We start from the raw sequence: 19,075 nt of genomic DNA, 5'->3' as shown, positions 1-19,075 counted from the left end.
TGTGACATGCCTGAGGAGGTCGCGGATGTGATATCCATAGACATATCATAGATATTCATAGACAGGTCATATACAGCATTGTCTTGGGGTCAGTGGCTTTTGACAGTCCCCCATGGAGTAACATTCCCATCACATGCTTTCCATATCCTCTCTTTTGTATACTGTTTAGCAGCAATTATCCACACGTGGGAGGGAGCTTTGTGGAGGTTTTATGGTTTATGGGGCCTCACAGTCTCTTTTTTGCCTGCCCCCTGGGCTTTCTTCACCCACCCGTTCTATTTGGTTTGGTTTGTACTTTCCTGTCTGACTTGATTTCTGGGTACAGCTGATGCCTATTCCCCCCTTCCCCTCTGTACCTGATTCATCCCCTCCTTTCTGACCAAAAACCCCCCTCCTTTTTTTGACTTTATGTCTGGATTAAGGTGCGGGATCTCGCCGAGTGTCCCCAGCATTTCCTGGTCACCAGTGCACTATGCCTACCCCGCCCCACAGACCCAAAGGTTGATCCCTTGGCCCCCCACTAAATTTGTCTCTTGGAATGTCAAGGGCCTCAACATCCCAGAGAAAAGATCACAAGTTTTGGCTGACATTTAGTGAACCAGGACCCAGGTGACCTACTTACAAGAAACACACTTCAGAACTGGTCAAGTCCAACGCATCTCCAGCTTCCACTTTCCTCACATACTGTATGTTGTAGCACAACTACAGACTCCAAATCTAGAGGAGTTAGTATTGTACTTAACCACAATGTTAACTGGACTAAGAATGGCGTAAAGGCAGACACTTTTGGCCGATACTTCTTTGTGAAGGGGAACTTGAAAGGTGTAGAGGTGACCATGGCTAACTTTAATATCCCCAACACTGAGCAAATTCATTTTCTACACGGGTGATTAGAGGAATTTGCCCCCTTTGTAGAGTGCACCCTCATACTAGGTGGAGATATGAATGTAGCATTAGATGCCTTAATAGATATCTCACACAGCTCATCATACCTCTCGTACGCATATCTTTGACGTTTTAAACAATTATTGCATTCGCAACTGCTGCTGGATGTATGGAGTGTGCTCCACCATAAGGAGAAAGATTTCACATTCTTCTTGACTGCTCATCAAATATATTCCCACATTGACTACTGTTTCCTTCACCAAGCTGACCTTCCATGTGTTCACAGGTCTTACATATACACATGCACCGTTTCAGGCCATTCACCTGTAGTGCTGAAACATTTTCTTTCGACCAATGCCTTGAATTGCTTCATAAATGTACACTAGCTCTAGTGACCTGCCGGGAACATCAGGCACTCAGAGAACGATTCGAAGGCCTGTTCTCGGATAGGATCAAGAGCTGACTCTTTAAGATGCGGGCTCAGTTTTACGAATGGGGCAACATGCCTGGGAAAATGTTGGCCAGGGCCCTCAGGTGAACACATCTCTGGACACATGTCCCACATATAGATTCTGGTGACGGGAAACTGTTGCAAGCCTCACGAGGCATAGTCAATAGCTTTATGTTGTTTTATAAGGATTTGTATAATTCTTTGCCCTCCGTTGGGTGGAAATCAGCTGACAGCCATCAACCAATATTTGGTGGACTCTGGAATACTCGCGTTCTCCCCTGCAGATGTCAAGGCACTTGATGCCCTTCTAACTGCAGAAAAGCTATTTACAACCTTGAAGGAAACCACTTAAGACCCCAGGCCCAAATGGCTTCTCTCGTTTGTATTACAAAACTTTTGTACAAGTCTTAACCCAGCCCTTTCTTTCGGCATTAAATGCTCTTAGGGATGCACATCACATTCCAGCACACTCTTTGCGGACAACTGTTACTGTTATTCTCAAAGAAGGTAGAGACAGAATGCAATGTGCAAACTTCTGCCCTGCCTACTTAACATGGATTTGAAACGCTTCACAAAAATCTTGGCCAACAGACTTCAACTCCATATTCCCCATATACCCCATATAGAATAATCCACCCTGACCAGGTGGGCTTAGTCCAGATACATCTGGCCTATGTAACAGGCATCCTGTCCATATTGCTTTCCACCGATGCTGACAAAGCATGTGACAGGGTGGACTAGTCATGTATGAGAATAATTTTCCAGCACCTGGGCCTGGGCACGCCTTTCCGGAAATTAATCGATGGGATCTACTCGTGTCCATCTGCAAGAGTCAGGGTCGTACTAATTCTCGTTAGGTAATGGCACTAGACAAGGTTGTCCTTTGTCTCCTCTTATCTTCATACTTACGCTCAAACAGTTTCTTAGACATGTCAGAGCTAATCAAAATATTGCTGGAGTTCTGAGACTCTCACAGGTAACATAAAGTAGCAGGATACACCGACGACCTTTTGTTTTTCATTACTCAACCATTGACTTCCCTTCTAAACCTCATGGAGGAATTTCAGCAATATCCTGAGTTCTGGAGATGTCACACTCAGGAAGGCACCTATCTTCACATATTTTAGACCTGCCCTGTTGGACAAACCATTCTGGACATCAGTCCGTAGTCTGGTGTAAAAACTAACCAATGGGCAACTGTGTGATGGCCAGCGGCCTACCTGTTACACCTGGTTCCTCTGTCATCCAAACGGTACAAATGCTCTCTCACTATCCATTTGCTCAGTGCAGCCAAGGCATGTATTCCCCTTTTATGGCAACAGACGATTCTTCCCCACGGGGTCTGGCTAAGCAAAATACATGAAATTTGCACAATGGAAGATATCATAGCCTCCTCCAGTTACAAAGAAGAACAATTCTGCAAAACTTGGTTCTTTCAGTTTGATAACACCATCTCTGTGGCCTACTTTGCTAATCTTGCTACTTAATTTTTCCTTTAGAGCTAGACTTCCTTTGGGTCAGCAGTGGAACCATATTAACAAGGCTCTCTACTGCTTCGGCTTTTTGATAGGCTGGGTCACAGGAGGGCCACCTGGTGAGTCGCCGCACCCCAAACCCTGACATATCACAATCAATTTTTTCCTCCCTAGCCCTTCAATCCATTTTTCATTCCCCTACCCTCCCTTCTTCAAAACGTTTTTTTCCTTCCTATGCAATGGTATAAACCCATAAGTCAACAAGTATGGTGGGCTGCCCTGTGCATGTTGAAACTCTCTTGTGTAACATTTCCTGGATACCTACCACAACTGCTTGGGAGACCTCCCCATTTTCCTGGCTACTCAGGTTTCAAAAGACTTACCAAGACACCATTCCATGTTTTTGTTGCACTGTTTTTTATTTACCTTGTACTTTTACACTACGTACGAAATGAAATTGGCTTATTGATAATTTTTGCTCTACCATTTTTTTTCCTGTATTTTAAAAATAAAGAAATAATAAAATCTAAAATCATATTTTCATTTTCACATTGTATTTCATTTATTTCTTGCCTACTTTTACGTTTGTAAACTTACTTTATAAAGAGCCCCACACATTAGCGTCCTTGAATTCTGCGACACATGTTCTCTATGATAATATCCCTAGAATGCAATGTTTGGAGGTTAGAGTAAAACAGGACAATTTAGTTCAACAGCAGTGGGGCTCTATATCCAATTTTCATTACCAGCATACTTGAGGTGATTGTAGCCATATTCACCTCAAGCATGATGGAAGATACTGCATATAACCGCATGGAGAAGCAGTTAACCAACCTGATCACAAAGATCAGATCAACAGTGACATCTTCTTTCTCTCAAGATGCAAAAAGAGGAATCTCATACAAGGTCTCTGGATTAAAAATCCTTGTTAAAATACACTAAACTCTCCTTATGCAGAAGGACTTTGCAGAGGTACCAGCGAAAGGTTATGGAACAAAATCATTCACAAACTGTATGGTAAAAGGGAAACAATCAGGAAACAAAAGCAGTCGGTGTTTGAAACATTCACATTGAACCCTACAAGCATCAACCAAATTAAGAATGAAATGGAAACCTTACAAAGACAACTGCAAAAACTTGCCATGAACAGAAAGCAAAAAGAACTCCAGAAGCGACACCTAGAGCAGACCTTTTGAATACAACCTAAACATCTTAAAACAAACACAACATCTATAACTCCTCCTATCAACAACTTTGAATCTGATTTAGAATCCCAAGGTGTCCCTTGTGTAAATGTTGACCTGACTGAAAATGTGGATATAACAGAGGAACTTGGAAACATCAGTTTGTCAAATCATAAACTTTCTGAACCAGAAATAACAGTCCTCTCCAAGGGCCTCACGTTCTGCCCAATCACCAAATTGGATAATTTACAGGTATTGTCAGATATGGAGGAATTCTTCGGGAGGCTAAGGCTCAGAAAATATTTTCACAGTAATGAAAGGAATCCTAGGACAATAGAAAGAGACAAAAAGAAAAAGAACAGCAAATTCACACCTCCACAAGGACGCAACCCCAAACTGGACACCTATATTGACAGCTTCAGACTGCGAGTTACATCCTTGATATCCACCCAGCAAGAGAAAAGTTTACACAACCTTTCACCACTGAAGCAAAGAGCTGTAAACAATTTGCGCAATAATCAGGCCATCACCATCAAACCAGCAGATAAAGGGAGAGCAGTCGTGACGCCGAGAGGCAGAAATGGGGAGAGGCCTATGTAAACAGGGCATTTCCCTGTCCCGCATAACAACTTGACAGGGATCTACTGCTACTGCGGGAGCAGTGATCTCTGTCATGTTCTAGTGAGCCCACCCCCCTACAGTTAGAACACACTGAGGGAACACAGTTAACCCCTTGATCACCCCTAGTGTTTAACCCCTTCCCTGCCAGTGTCATTTATACAGTAATCGGTGCATTTTTATAGCACTGATCGCTGTATAAATGTCACTGGTCCCAAAATAGTGTGAAAAGTGTCCGATGTGTCCACCGCAATGTCGCAGTCATGATAAAAATCGCAGGTCACCGCCATTACTAATAAAAAAAAAAAACAATAAACATGCCATAAATATATCCCCTATTTTGTAGACGCTATTACTTTTGTGCAAACCAATATATGTTTATTGCAATTTTTTTTTTTGCCAGAAATATGTAGAAGAATACATATCGGGCCTAAACCGAGGAAGAAATTAGTTTTTTTATATATTTTTGGGGATATTTATTATAGCAAAAAGTAAAAAATATTGAATTTTTTTTCAATTATAGCGCAAAAAATAAAAAAACTACAGAGGTAATCAAATACCACCAAAAGAAAGCTCTATTTGTGGGGAAAAAAAGACATCAATTTTGTTTGGGTGCAACGTTGCACGACCGCGCAATTGTCAGTTAAAGCGACGCAGTGCCGTATCACAAAAAATGCTCTGCTCAGGAAGGGGGTAAATCCTTCCGGGGCTGAAGTGGTTAAAAACCTGGAATATGATCCGACCCAGGATTTTACTAAGCAACTAAAAGGTCTGATTAAAACAATTCCAACCCACCTACATTCAGAACTTATCAATGCGATTCTGGATAATCAAGTAATTGGGGACTGCTACATGCTGCCCAAGATTCACAAGCCAGGAAATCCAGGAAGACCCATCATAACAGGTATGAATACACTTACCAAGGAGGATGTGACACAGCTCATCTAATTCATTCTTACACACAACTACTTCACTTTCAACAATGACATCTATCTCCAGTGTATGGGGACTGCTATGGGAAGAAAAATGGCACCCCAATATGCAAACTTATTTATGGCTGACCTGGAGGACAAAATCCTAAACATCATACAACAAAAGCCATACTAATATTTTCGCTATATCGATTATATCTTCATCATATGGACAGAAGGTGAAGAAAATCTAAAACAGTTTTACTCATTGATCAAAACTTTTCACCCATCTATCAAACGAAAATGGATTATTCTAACACACATGTCAACTTCTTAACTGCTTGCCGACCGCCGCACGAACATTTACATCGGCAGAATGGCACGGACAGGCAAATGGGCATACAGGTACGTCCCTTTTAATTTGCAGACTCGATGTCCGCGGGGATACCCGCGATGGTCTCTCGAAGAGGAAGAATGGGGAATTGCTGATCTAAACAAGCATTTACCCGTTATGCCTAATGACACTGTGATCAGGAGCAGTGATCAATGTCATGTCACACGTAGCCCATCCCCCCCACAGTTAGAATCACTCCCCCTAATAGGACACAGTTAACCCCTGCAGCGCCCCTCCTGGTTAACCCCTTCACTGCCAGTCACATTTACACAGTAATCAATGCATTTTTAATCGCACTGATCGCTGTATAAATGTGAATGGTCCCAAAATAGCGCCAAAAGTGTCCGATCTGTCTGCCATAATGTCGCAGTCACAATAAAAATGGCTGATTGCCACCATTTCTAGTAAAAAAAAAAAATATTAATAAAAATGCCATAAACTATCCCCCATTTTGTAGATGCTATAACTTTTGTGCAAACCAATCAATAAACGCTTATTGTGATTTTTTTTTTAACAAAAATATGTAGAAGAATACGTATCGGCCTAAACTAAGGGAAAAAAATGTTTTTTTTATATATTTTTTGGGGGATATTTATTATAGCAAAAAGTACAAAATAATGCGTTTTTTTCAAAATTGTCACTCTTTTTTTTGTTTATAGCGTAAAATAGTGCACATATAGTGCACACTCCCCTCCTGTACATACTGTCCACTGTCATACCCTCCACACTCCCCTCCTGTACACTCTTCCCACTGTCATACTCTCCACACTCCTCCCCTGTACATATTGTCCACTGTCATACCCTTCCCACTCCTCTCCTGTACATATTGCCCACTGTCATACCCTCCACACTCCTCCCCTGTACATATTGCCCACTGTCTTACCCTCCACACTCCTCTCCTGTACATACTGCCCACTGTCATCCCCTCCACCCTCCTCTCCTGTACATACGCTCACTGTCATCCCCTCCACACTCCTCTCCTGTACATACCGCCAACTCTCATGTCCTCCACAGTCTTCTCCTGTACATAATGCCCACTGCCATACCCTCCACACTCCTCTCCTGTACATACCACCTACTGATATATGCTTCATACTCTTCTTCTGCTGTATACACATATGTTTGCACTATGGTGTGCACACCCTAATGTAATAGGCTATGCGCACCTATGTTCCACACCTATGATTACCTATGAATCAATACTGCTGGGATCTTGAAGAAGGGGACATACCCCAAAACCTTGTCCTGAAAATTTGTATGGTAATGCAAATAAAAAAAGTATCACGGACAGTACTCAATTGTCTCATTACCAGCATAGAAAGGTTGAAAAAAATTTTTTTTTTCTTTTCTTTGTGGCTTTGGATATGCATAAGATTTGATAATATATGAGTTATACACAGCGAGTATGGAATATGCATTCATAAACGGTATCACATGGGAAGTAGATAAACACATTAGGAGTTTATAGATATAGACTTGCCCAAACCCCCATACATTATATAACATGGTAGAGGATATTATAAATATTTATTATAGTTATTATTATTGTTATTATTATTCTTTATTTTTGTTTGTTTAGGGGAGGGGAGAGGAGAAGAGAGGGATGGGGATGGGAAGGGAGGGATAAGGGAAGGGAGGAGAGGGGATGGAGGGGGAGAAGAGGAGGAAGGAAGGAGAAGAGGGGGGAGGGAAAGAGGAAGGAAGGAAAGGGGGAAAAAAGGGGAAAGGGGAGGGGGGAGGGAAAGAAAGGAGAAAAAAGGAAGGGGAAAGGAAGGGAGAAAAAAAGAGAAAAAGAAGAGAAAGGATATATATATATTTTTTTTTTTTGGTGTGTGCCTCTCCCTACCCTTGAGAAATAGAAGAGAAGTATATTGAAAGATATGTAAAGTTAGCTGAGAAATATTTTTGGGGTCTCTCAGAACCAGATAGGCTGAGAACACTACATATTGCTTCCATACAAGATAGTTCTGTATGGTGGCAATGCCCCAATATTAATATTAAATTGTTGGTGTATGAGTGAGGTAGGATGGATGGTAAGAATGAAGTGTATACAATTAAAAGATGATAATATACCAAATATAAGGACTGCTGTTGAGTATCACCAAGGAAAATTAGTCCCTAGAGGTAGGAGGAAGGGGCACTTATTGGCGAGAGGATTAAAGAATAGATTAAACATAGGAAAGGCCGGATATGGCTGAGCAGTGTGCAGTATTGACATGGAATGTAAGAGGCCTAGGGACAGCAGTGAAACAGACTTAAGTATTTGATGTTATACGTAAGGCCCAGGCCAAAATAATATGCTTACAGGAAACACATATGATAAAAGAGCATTCCCATCAGTTAAAAAAAAACATGGGTTCAGTGGTTAGACCATGCATACCATACAACTTATTCGAGAGGAGTTACCTTAATGGTACACCAAACGATATCCTGGGAATGTATGCGGGTAAAAAGAGACCCAGAGGGGAGATGTATATTTGTATATGCTAGACTGTATGCATTACCATTTGTGATTATAGGACTGTATAACCCACCTCCGGCTAATATGAAGGTATTAAAGGAAGCTGTGATATTTACAGCACAATATCCAGAGGCATATGTTATATGCATGGGGGATTTTAATATGTTTATGAATCCAGTTATGGATAAACATGGAAAGCTCCCTAGGGATCAAGTGGGTAGAAAGAGTAAATTTGGGAAGTTTGTCCAGGAGGTTGGATGGGTAGATATGTGAAGAATTAAGAACCCTCAAACTAGGGCTTATTCATGCTTGGGACCAGGGAAGAGAAGTATGTTCAGGATTGATTTAATATTGGGGAAAGAGAAAATAATATTAATAGACTCAGTAGTTTATCTTCCCAGGGGAGCATCGAACCATTCACCTATGGTATGTAAGCTGTTAATAAGCCCTATAGGAAAACGCTTATGGGGCGTACACACGGTCGGACTTTTCGGCTACAAAAGTCCGACGGACCAAATCCGGCGGACAATCCGATCGTGTGTGGGCTTCCCCGGACTTTCAGCGGACTTTTCCAGTCACAAATCTGACGGATTTTAGATTTGGAACATGCTTCAAATCTTTACGTCGTAACTCCGCCGGACCCAGAAATCCGCTCGTCTGCATGCTAGTCCGACGGACAAAAACCCACGTTAGGGCAGCTATTGGCTACTGGCTATCAACTTCCTTATTTTAGTCCGGTGTACGTCATCAAGTACGAATCCATCGGACTTTTGTGTGATCGTATGTAGGCAAGTCCGTTCGTTAGAAAGTCCGCCACAAGTCCGCCAAAAGTCCGTCAAAAGTTTGTCGGATGGGCTGTTGGACTTTTGTACCCGAAAAGTCCGACCGTGTGTACGCCCCATCAGGATGGAGAGTGCCAAACGTAAACTTTTTTTTTAAAAACAGCAGAATTTTGAACAGGGAGAACAGCCAAGTAAGTTATTAGTCCTTCTAATGAAACAGCAGACTCCCTCTTCAGTAATCTCAAAAATAAAAAGTAGTAGTGGAGAAGAGGTTTATATGGTAGAGGAAATATTAGAAAGATTTTATGAATACTATGTTACAATGTATACATCAACTTTGATGTGTGCAGAGGAAGATATAGAGAAATATCTCAATGATTTGGAATTTCTTGAACTTATGGAAGAACAGATCTTAATGTTGGAAGAAGAGAGGCTATCTCACATATGACAACCGGGAAATCGCCCATGCCGGATGGTATAACGTTAGAGGTATATTTAGGATATATAGATATTATAGTACCAGTTTTATCCAGAGTGTATACAGAGCCCTTTGTGTGTAGTATTACCAATCTCTATGTACGAGGCTACAGAAGTATTAACCACTTGAGCCCCGGACCATTATGCTGCCTAAGGACCAGAGGTCTTTTTCCAATTTGGCACTGCGTCGCTTTAACTGCTAATTGCGCGGTCATGCAATGCTGTACCCAAACGAAATTTGCGTCCTTTTCTTCCCACAAATAGAGCTTTCTTTTGATGGTATTTGATCACCTCTGCAGTTTTTATTTTTTGCGCTATAAACGGAAAAAGACCGAAAATTTTGAAAAAAAATGATATTTTCTACTTTTTGTTATAAAAAAAATCCAATAAACTAAATTTTAGTCATACATTTAGGCCAAAATGTATTCGGCCACATGTCTTTGGTAAAAAAAATGTCAATAAGCGTATATTTATTGGTTTGTGCAAAAGTTATAGCGTCTACAAACTAGGGTACATTTTCTGTAATTTACACAGCTTTTAGTTTATGACTGCCTATGTCATTTCTTGAGGTGCTAAAATGGCAGGGCAGTAAAAAAAACCCCCCCAAATGACCCCATTTTGGAAAGTAGACACCCCAAGGAAATTGCTGAGAGGCATGTTGAACCCATTGAATATTTATTTTTTTTGTCCCAAGTGATTGAATAATGACAAAAAAAAAAAAAAAAAAAAATTATTTCCAAAAAGTTGTCACTAAATGATATATTGCTCACACAGGCCATGGGCCTATGTGGAATTGCACCCCAAAATACATTCAGCTTCTTCTCCTGAGTATAGGGATACCACATGTGTGGGACTTTTTGGGAGCCTAGCCACGTACGGGGCCCCGAAAACCAAGCACCGCCTTCAGGATTTCTAAGGGTTTAAATTTTTGATTTTACTCTTCACTGCCTGTCACAGTTTCGGAGGCCACGGAATGCCCAGGTGGCACAAAACCCCCCCCCCAAATGACCCCATTTTGGAAAGTAGACACCCCAAGCTATTTGCTGAGAGGCATATTGAGTCCATGGAATATTTTATATTTTGACACAAGTTGCGGGAAAGTGACACTTTTTTTTTTTTTTTTTTGCACAAAGTTGTCACTAAATGATATATTGCTCACACAGGCCATGGGCATATGTGGAATTGCACCCCAAAATACATTTAGCTGCTTCTCCTGAGTATGGAGATACCACATGTGTGGGACTTTTTGGGAGCCTAGCCGCGTACGAGGCCCCGAAATCCAATCACCGCCTTCAGGATTTCTAAGGGTGAAAATTTTTGATTTCACTCTTCACTGCCTATCACAGTTTCGGAGGCCATCGAATGCCCAGGTGGCACAAAACCCCCCCAAATGACCCCATTTTGGAAAGTAGACACCCCAAGCTATTTGCTGAGAGGCATGGTGAGTATTTTGCAGCTCTCATTTGTTTTTGAAAATGAAGAAAGACAAGAAAAAACATTTTTTTTTCTTTTTTCAATTTTCAAAACTTTGTGACAAAAAGTGAGGTCTGCAAAATACTCACTATACCTCTCAGCAAATAGCTTTGGGTGTCTACTTTCCAAAATGGGGTCATTTGGGGGGGTTTTGTGCCACCTGGGCTTTCCATGGCCTCCGAAACTGTGATAGGCAGTGAAGAGTGAAATCAAAAATTCACGCCCTTAGAAAGCCTGAAGGCGGTGATTGGTTTTCGGGGTCCCGTACGCGGCTAGACTCCCAAAAACTCTCACACATGTGGTATCTCCGTACTCAGGAGAAGCAGCAGAATGTATTTTGGGGTGTAATTTCACATATTCCCATGACATGTTTGAGCAATATATCATTTAGTGACAACTTTGTGCAAAAAAAAAAAAAAAAAAAATTTGTCTCTTTCCCGCAACTTGTGTCGCAATATAAAATATTCCATGGACTCAACATGCCTCTCAGCAAATAGCTTGGGGTGTCTACTTTCCAAAATGGGGTCATTTGGGGGGGTTTTGAACTGTCCTGGCATTTTATGCACAACATTTAGAAGCTTATGTCACACATCACTCACTCTTCTAACCGCTTGAAGACAAAGCCCTTTCTGACACTCATTGTTTACATGAAAAAGTTATTTTTTTTGCAAAAAAATTACTTTGAACCCCCAAACATTATATATTTTTTTAAAGCAAATGCCCTACAGATTAAAATGGTGGGTGTTTCATTTTTTTTTTTCACACAGTATTTGCGCAGCGATTTTTCAAACGCATTTTTTGGGGAAAAAACACACTTTTTTAAATTTTAATGCACTAAAACACACTATATTGCCCAAATGTTTGATGAAATAAAAAAGATGATCTTAGGCCGAGTACATGGATACCAAACATGACATGCTTTAAAATTGCGCAAAACCTGCAGTGGCAACAAAATAAATACATTTTTAAAAGCCTTTAAAAGCCTTTACAGGTTACCATTTTAGATTTACAGAGGAGGTCTACTGCAAAAATTACTGCCCTTGATCTGACCTTCGCGGCGATACCTCACATGCATGGTGCAATTGCTGTTTACGTTTGACGACAGACCACCGCTTGCGTACGCCTTAGCGCGAGAGCAGGGGGTGACAGGGGTCCTTTTTTTTTTTTTTTTTTTTTTTTTCTTTATTATTTTTTTGCTTTTTTATCTTATTTTTAAACTGTTCCTTTCATTTTTTTTTTTTTATCATTTTTATTGTTATCTCGGGGAATGTAAATATCCCCTATGATAGCAATAGGTAGTGACAGGTACTCTTTTTTGAAAAAATTGGGGTCTATTAGACCCTAGATCTCTCCTCTGCCCTCAAAGCATCTGACGACACCAAGATCGGTGTGATAAAATGCTTCCCCAATTTCCCAATGGTGCTATTTACATCCGGCGAAATCTAAGTCATAAAATGCTCGTAGCTTCCGGTTTCTTAGGCCATAGAGATGTTTGGAGCCACTCTGGTCTCTGATCAGCTCTATGGTCAGCTGGCTGAATCACCGGCTGCATTCTCAGGTTCCCTGTTGAGACAGGAGAGCCAGAGAAAAACACGGAAGACGGTGGGGGGGGCATTCCCTCCCACGGCTTGTAAAAGCAGTCTAGAGGCTAATTAGCTGCTAGGATTGCTTTTATATGAAAGCCGACCGCTGGCTGAAAAGAATGATACCAAGATGATACCTAAACCTGCAGGCATCATTCTGGTATAACCATTCAAAGTCGTGAATGGCGTACCTGAAGACAAAAAAATGGTTAACAATAAAGCACAGTGAACGGTAAAGTATAAAAAATTGCATACCTGAAAAGCAAACATGATAAAACATAATAACAATAAAACATTGCAGAATAAAATACAGTAAAAAAGAGCAGAACAATAGAGAGAGAGAGAATAGAGAGAGAGAGAACAATGAAACGACAACTATTTTTTTTTATTTTATATATTTTTTTTTTTTTTTACACTTTTTTTGTAACTAACTTTTATAACGGTAACCGGTTCCAGGTTCGGGTCTCTCAAAATGCGATGGCATCTTGGGAGACCCTGTGAAAGTGTGCCTAGTCTGTGCAATGCTGTACCCTACACTAATACTCAACTAGTGAATGGTAGCGTTCAAAACATTCACCAATGCAAAGACCAGGATTGTCAGGACAGGAGGGACAATAATAGCGGGTGTCACGCCTATATCCGCGCTTGCTGCAGACACAACATCTTTTTTGGGGGGGTTCGTTGGGTAGGGGTACTCGGGAGGACATCAAGAAATTGCCTCTCATGCAGCCGACTGCATTTGGTTGGGGATGTGAATGGGGGAAGTACGGGCGCTGCAGAAGCGGTGGGTTCCCAATTAGGATTGGCGAATGCAGCAGGAAGGGCATTATGGGCACGACGGGCCTGTGTTTGTCTTCTTGGTGGCAGCGCGACACTACTTGTGCTTGCCACCTCACCAGCTTGAACTGCACTTATGGGACTCGCCACGTCACCAAGTGTTACTGCAGTGCTGGTTTGACTACGACCGGGGTGTACTAGGCCGCTGGCGCTTGCCAGTTCAATAAAAAGCTACCAAAAAAACTGTTAGCCATCGCAGGGATCAGGCCTGACTCTGCGAACGCTGCAGTTATGCGTTAAGTGTTTTGTAAGTGACAGTGATCGATCGATACTGCACTTGGGTGGGCTGGGCCGGGCGGAGGGGCAAAATGCAGGTGCTAGCAGGTATCTGGGCTGATCCCGCTAACACTGCGTTTTTGGGAACCCTAAACTGCTGGGGACGCCAGTATAGATCTGATCGGATCAGATATTGATCCGTTCAGATACTATACCACTAAGGGAGGCGTATGCTGCGTGCGTGGGTGTTAGCGGTACTGGCACTAATCTGACGCTGCTTGGGGCTGGTGCTTGCCAGTTCACCAAAATACTACCAAAAAAACTGTTAGCGATCGCAGGGATCAGGCCTGACTCTGCGAACGCTGCAGTTATGCATTTAGTGTTTTGTAAGTGTCAGTGATCGATCGATACTGCACTTGGGTGGGCTGGGCTGGGCCGGGCGGAGGGGCAAAACGCAGGTGCTAGCAGGTATCTGGGCTGATCCCGCTAATACTGCGTTTTTGGGAACCCTAAACTGCTGGGGACGCTAGTATAGATCTGATCGGACCAGATATTGATCCATTCAGATACTATACCACTAAGGGAGGTGTACGGTGCGTGCGTGGGTGTTAGCGCTACTGGCGCTAACCTGACGCTGCCTGGGGCTGGTGCTTGCCAGTTCACCAAAATGCTACCAAAAAAACTGTTAGCGATCGCAGGGATCAGGCCTGACTCTGCGAACGCTGCAGTTATGCGTTTAGTGTTTTGTAAGTGACAGTGATCGATCGATACTGCACTTGGGTGGGCTGGGCGGAGGGGCAAAACGCAGGTATCTGGGCTGATCCCGCTAACACTGCGTTTTTGGGAACCCTAAACTGCTGGGGACGCTAGTATAGATATCTGATCGGATCAGATATTGATGCGTTCAGATACTATACCACTAAGGGAGGCGTATGCTGCGTGCGTGGGTGTTAGCGGCACTGGCGCTAATCTGACGCTGCCTGGGGCGACGCATATCACCGCCGGCCGATCAGGGGGCTAAACCTTTATTCGGTAATAAACGGCGGGTGCCCTGACACTATAAAAAATAAACAAACTAACCAGCGTCAACCGTAACAGTTATACGGTGATCAGTGGTGAAAGGGTTAACTAGGGGGCCATCAAGGGGTTAAAACATTTATTCGGTAGTATATGGGGGTCCCTGTCGCTATAAAACGCTGACGGCGAACCTAAATATTTACGTCCCTAACTAGCGTCACCAGCGACACTAATACAGCGATCTTAAAAATGATCGCTTAGTGACACTGGTGACAGGGGGTGATCAAGGGGTTAAAACTTTATTAGGGGGGGTTAGGGGGGTATCCTAGACCTACAGGGGGCTAATACTAACTTTCCCAACACTGTAACTGTCACAAACTGACACCAATGCAGTAATCAGAAAAAAAAAAAAAAAAAACTGCTGGTGTCAGTTTGTGACAGGGGGGGGTGATTGGGGGGGGATCGGGGGGCGATCGGGGGGGGTCGGGGTGTTTTGTGTGCCTGGCATGTTCTACTGTGTGTGTGTAGTGTTGTGCACTCACATACCTGTCTTCTCTCCTCGGGTCGGAACGGAAATTACCGAGCCGAGGAGAGATGACATCATTTCCTTTGCTGCTGTTTAGCATACAGCAGCAAAGGAATGATTCGATTGGCCGGCGGCGATCGCGAGGGGGGGGCCACGAACGGATGGCCTCCCCCTCACCTCCGATCCCCGTGGGACAAAAGACGACCGCCTCGGGCATCAGGGACGGCGTGAGGCGGTCGTCAAGTGGTCAATACCGAAACTGGATAAAGATCTGAGTAAGTGTGCCTCTTATAGACCAATCTCGCTATTAAATATAGATTATAAGATCCTAGCCAAAATTCTTGCAAAAAGGTTAAATATGGTTATTACCTCTATTATCCATAATGATCAAACAGGATTTATTCCAGGGAAAATCAACATCAGTTAATATAAGAAGAACGCAAATAGTAGCACAGTTAAAAGAGCATATTCCAAATACATATGCATTGGCATCCTTGGATATGGCTAGAGCATTTGACTCTATAGAGTGGCCGTTTCTAAGAGTGACAATGAAAGGATTTGGATTTGGAGAAAGATTTATAAAATGGGTGGGTATATTATATAAACAGCCATGGTCAAATTTGCTGGTGAATGGTATGCTATCACCCCCTGTAAAGCTGTATAGAGGGACTAGACAAGGATGTCCCCTATCTCCACAACTGTTTGCAATAGCTATAGAAGCTTTAGCGTTAAGATTTAGGCAGTCAAAGAAATACAAGGGAATTACTCTAGAGGGAGGAGTCTCGCAATGGCGCTGAGTAAAAGAACGCCGTAGGAGAGCCGGGTATCCAACCCTACGAATCCTTGCTAATGGATCCCCGCTAGGAAAATTTCTGCTTTGCAGCCTCTCCACCCACCCAGCCAAACCCCCAACCCGAATTACAGGAGTTTCCCTGGGTGGAACTTGGCATTACCGCACTAACGGTGGAGGGATGTATTAGACCCATCAAGAGCGGCAGCGGTGTCCGGAGAATCCGTAGTGGCTCCCTGCCGCTGTGTGTGGGATTGTGAGTGTTGTCTCCTCCTTTCCCCTCATCTGGAGACATAGGAGGTCGTGTAGCACGGTTGGTCTGGGGAGCGAGGAGAGCAGCAGTACCAGGGGGGTGAGTGATTGATTGGGGAGGTGTAGGGAAGTATCTTGCTCCCCCTCTTGCTATCCCTCTCCTGCACCCGATCCCCCGCCCGCACCGCTGAATCTGGATCTGGAGCGGAGCAGTCGGGGAAAAGGAGTGGATACATTCCCCTGAGACAGGAGACTGGGTAGAGGGAAGCAGTCACCAAGAGACAGGAAACCGGCAGACAATTATTAAAAAAGGGGGAAAAAAAGGGAAAGAAAAAAGATAATTAAAAGAAAAATAATCAGATTAAGAATCTGATCCCTCTGCACCTTTCGGAGATCCCTCGAGGAGAGCAGAATCAAAGTCAAGAGAGAGAAAGCCTGCATCTGAACAAGAAATGGACTACAGCCCCCCACTCAGATAAGTACCAAGTAGTAACCATATGTTAAGATTTTTTTTGCATGAAAACGTGATATTGAGGGGTAAAAAGTGGAGGTGAAGAAAGGGGATACCTTTGACTACTGCTCCCGATTACTGCATTGGTGTCTGTATCTGAACAGGAAAAGAATAAAGCCCCCCCTCAGATAAGTAACAAGTGGCAATCATATGTTAAGATTTTTATATGAAGAGCGTGATACTGAGAAGTGAAAAGGGGAGGAGGAGAAAAGGGGACATTGTTGATCACTACACCTGACTTCTGCACTGGCTGTGATAAAATCATTATAGACTGCTCATAGTGTAACAATTAATAATCCCTGTAAAGGGACATAACTGTACTGAAATTCTGGTAGATCCTTCTGGTTGAAACTTACAAAGTGGTCTCATTAATCCTTCTCTGGGATTCTGGGATCGGTGGAGTGAGATAAACGGGCAGTAGAACTGTTCAATCTTCTGCCCCCCGCAAACCACCCCCTTTTTTTTTTTTTCGTTTGCAGGGCGGGAAATGAGGGGTAAGACTGGAAGTAGTGGCGAAATCTCCATGCCCGAGTATAAGTCCCACCTCTGGCCCGATGAACAAATATGTGACCCAGGGGGGAGATGAACAAGGGGCAGGAATGGCCTCAGAAAAACAACACAATTCTAAAGGGAGACAGATTGAGATTAAGGAAAAAAAAGATAAAAAGGGTCACAGCAAAACACTGATGGACAGTAGTATATTATCAGATAACAGAGTAGAGCAATACCCTGAAACAAACCCATTCTATTTGCGGCCCTAGAAAACTCATTAAAATCAGAAATGACAAAACTCCATAAAGACATGGGACACATGCTTGCTAGAGTACAGGAAGTGGAAAAAAAACAGACATGCACACAAGAAGGATAAAAGAGTTAAAAGGAGAAATTAAAATATTAAAACAAGAACAACAGGAGCAGGCATTTAGATTTGAAGATCAGGAGAACAGGGAATCGGATGAAGAATCTAAGAATTCGAGGACTCCCGGAATCTTCCCAAACAGAAAACCTAAAAGATGTAATCCAGGGGGTCTTTAACCCAATTATTACTAATGCCGCGTACACACGGTCGGACTTTTCGTCTACAAAAGTCCAACGGACGCCGACGGACTAAAGCTGGCTGGTAATCCGATCGTGTGTGGGCTTCTCCGGACTTTCAGCAGACTTTTTCAGCCTCAAATCCGACGGACTTTAGATTTGAAACATGCTTCAAATCTTTACGTCGTAACTACGACGGACCCCGAAATCCGCTCGTCTGTGTGCTAGTCCGACGGACAAAAACCCATGCTAGGGCAGCTATTGGCTACTGGCTATGAACTTCCTTATTTTAGTCCGGTGTACGTCATCACGTACGAATCCGTCGGACTTTTGTGTGGTCGTGTGTAGGCAAGTCCGTTCGTTAGAAAGTCTGCTGCAAGTCCGCCGAAAGTCCGCCGGAAGTCTGTCGGACAGGCTGTCGGACTTTTGTAGACGAAAAGTCCGACCGTGTGTACGCGGCATAAGGAAGTAACGACCGAAATAAAGATTGAAAGGGTTTATAGAATAAGAAAGCTGTTAGGCTTGCCGACTGAGACCCCAAGAGATATAATAGTTCGAATCGAAAGTTGGGAAGAAAAAAGCCAAATTTGGAGAAATTTGAAGGGAAAACCACCAATTGTATATGAGGGAAAGGAAACCCAGATCTTTCAGGATCTTTCGCAAGACACCCTGAGAAGAAGGAGGACCTTAAAACCCTTATTAAATATTTTACAACAGAGTAACATTCAATATAGTTGGGGCTTTCCAGCGTGCCTGATTGTTAAAAGAACTGGAAGAACTACGAAACTAAGATTCTTGGAAGATATCCCTGATTTTTGTAAAACTTTGGAAATTCCACTACCAAAAAATATGGAAGAAGCAACTAGAAGATCAGATAGACAGACAGTAGAGGAAGCACATTGGCAGCTGGTTTTCAGAAAATAGACCAGTGGGGAGAGGAGAAGACGGTGGGGAGGGCGGGTGGCAGGGAAAATTAATGGATAGGAAGCGATGGAACAGAGGAGGAGGTGTTGCCAGGGATGAAGGGGAGGGGACCTGGATGCAAGGCGTTCTCTGAAGCTACCACTCTACCTGTATAGGTGAGGGTGATCCGAGGTGTTAAGTAAATTTCCACCTCAAAATAAAGGAGCAAGGTTAAATAACTTTCCTGAACAATAGGGCACCTGCTCATGACCAAGCAGTCAAATGCCAAAGGGA

The sequence above is a fragment of the Aquarana catesbeiana genome, linkage group LG02, assembly GCF_042186555.1.
Source record: "Aquarana catesbeiana isolate 2022-GZ linkage group LG02, ASM4218655v1, whole genome shotgun sequence".
Lineage (NCBI taxonomy): Eukaryota > Metazoa > Chordata > Amphibia > Anura > Ranidae > Aquarana > Aquarana catesbeiana.
The sequence above is the reverse complement of the archived record's forward strand: the minus strand, read 5'-3'. Positions refer to the sequence as shown.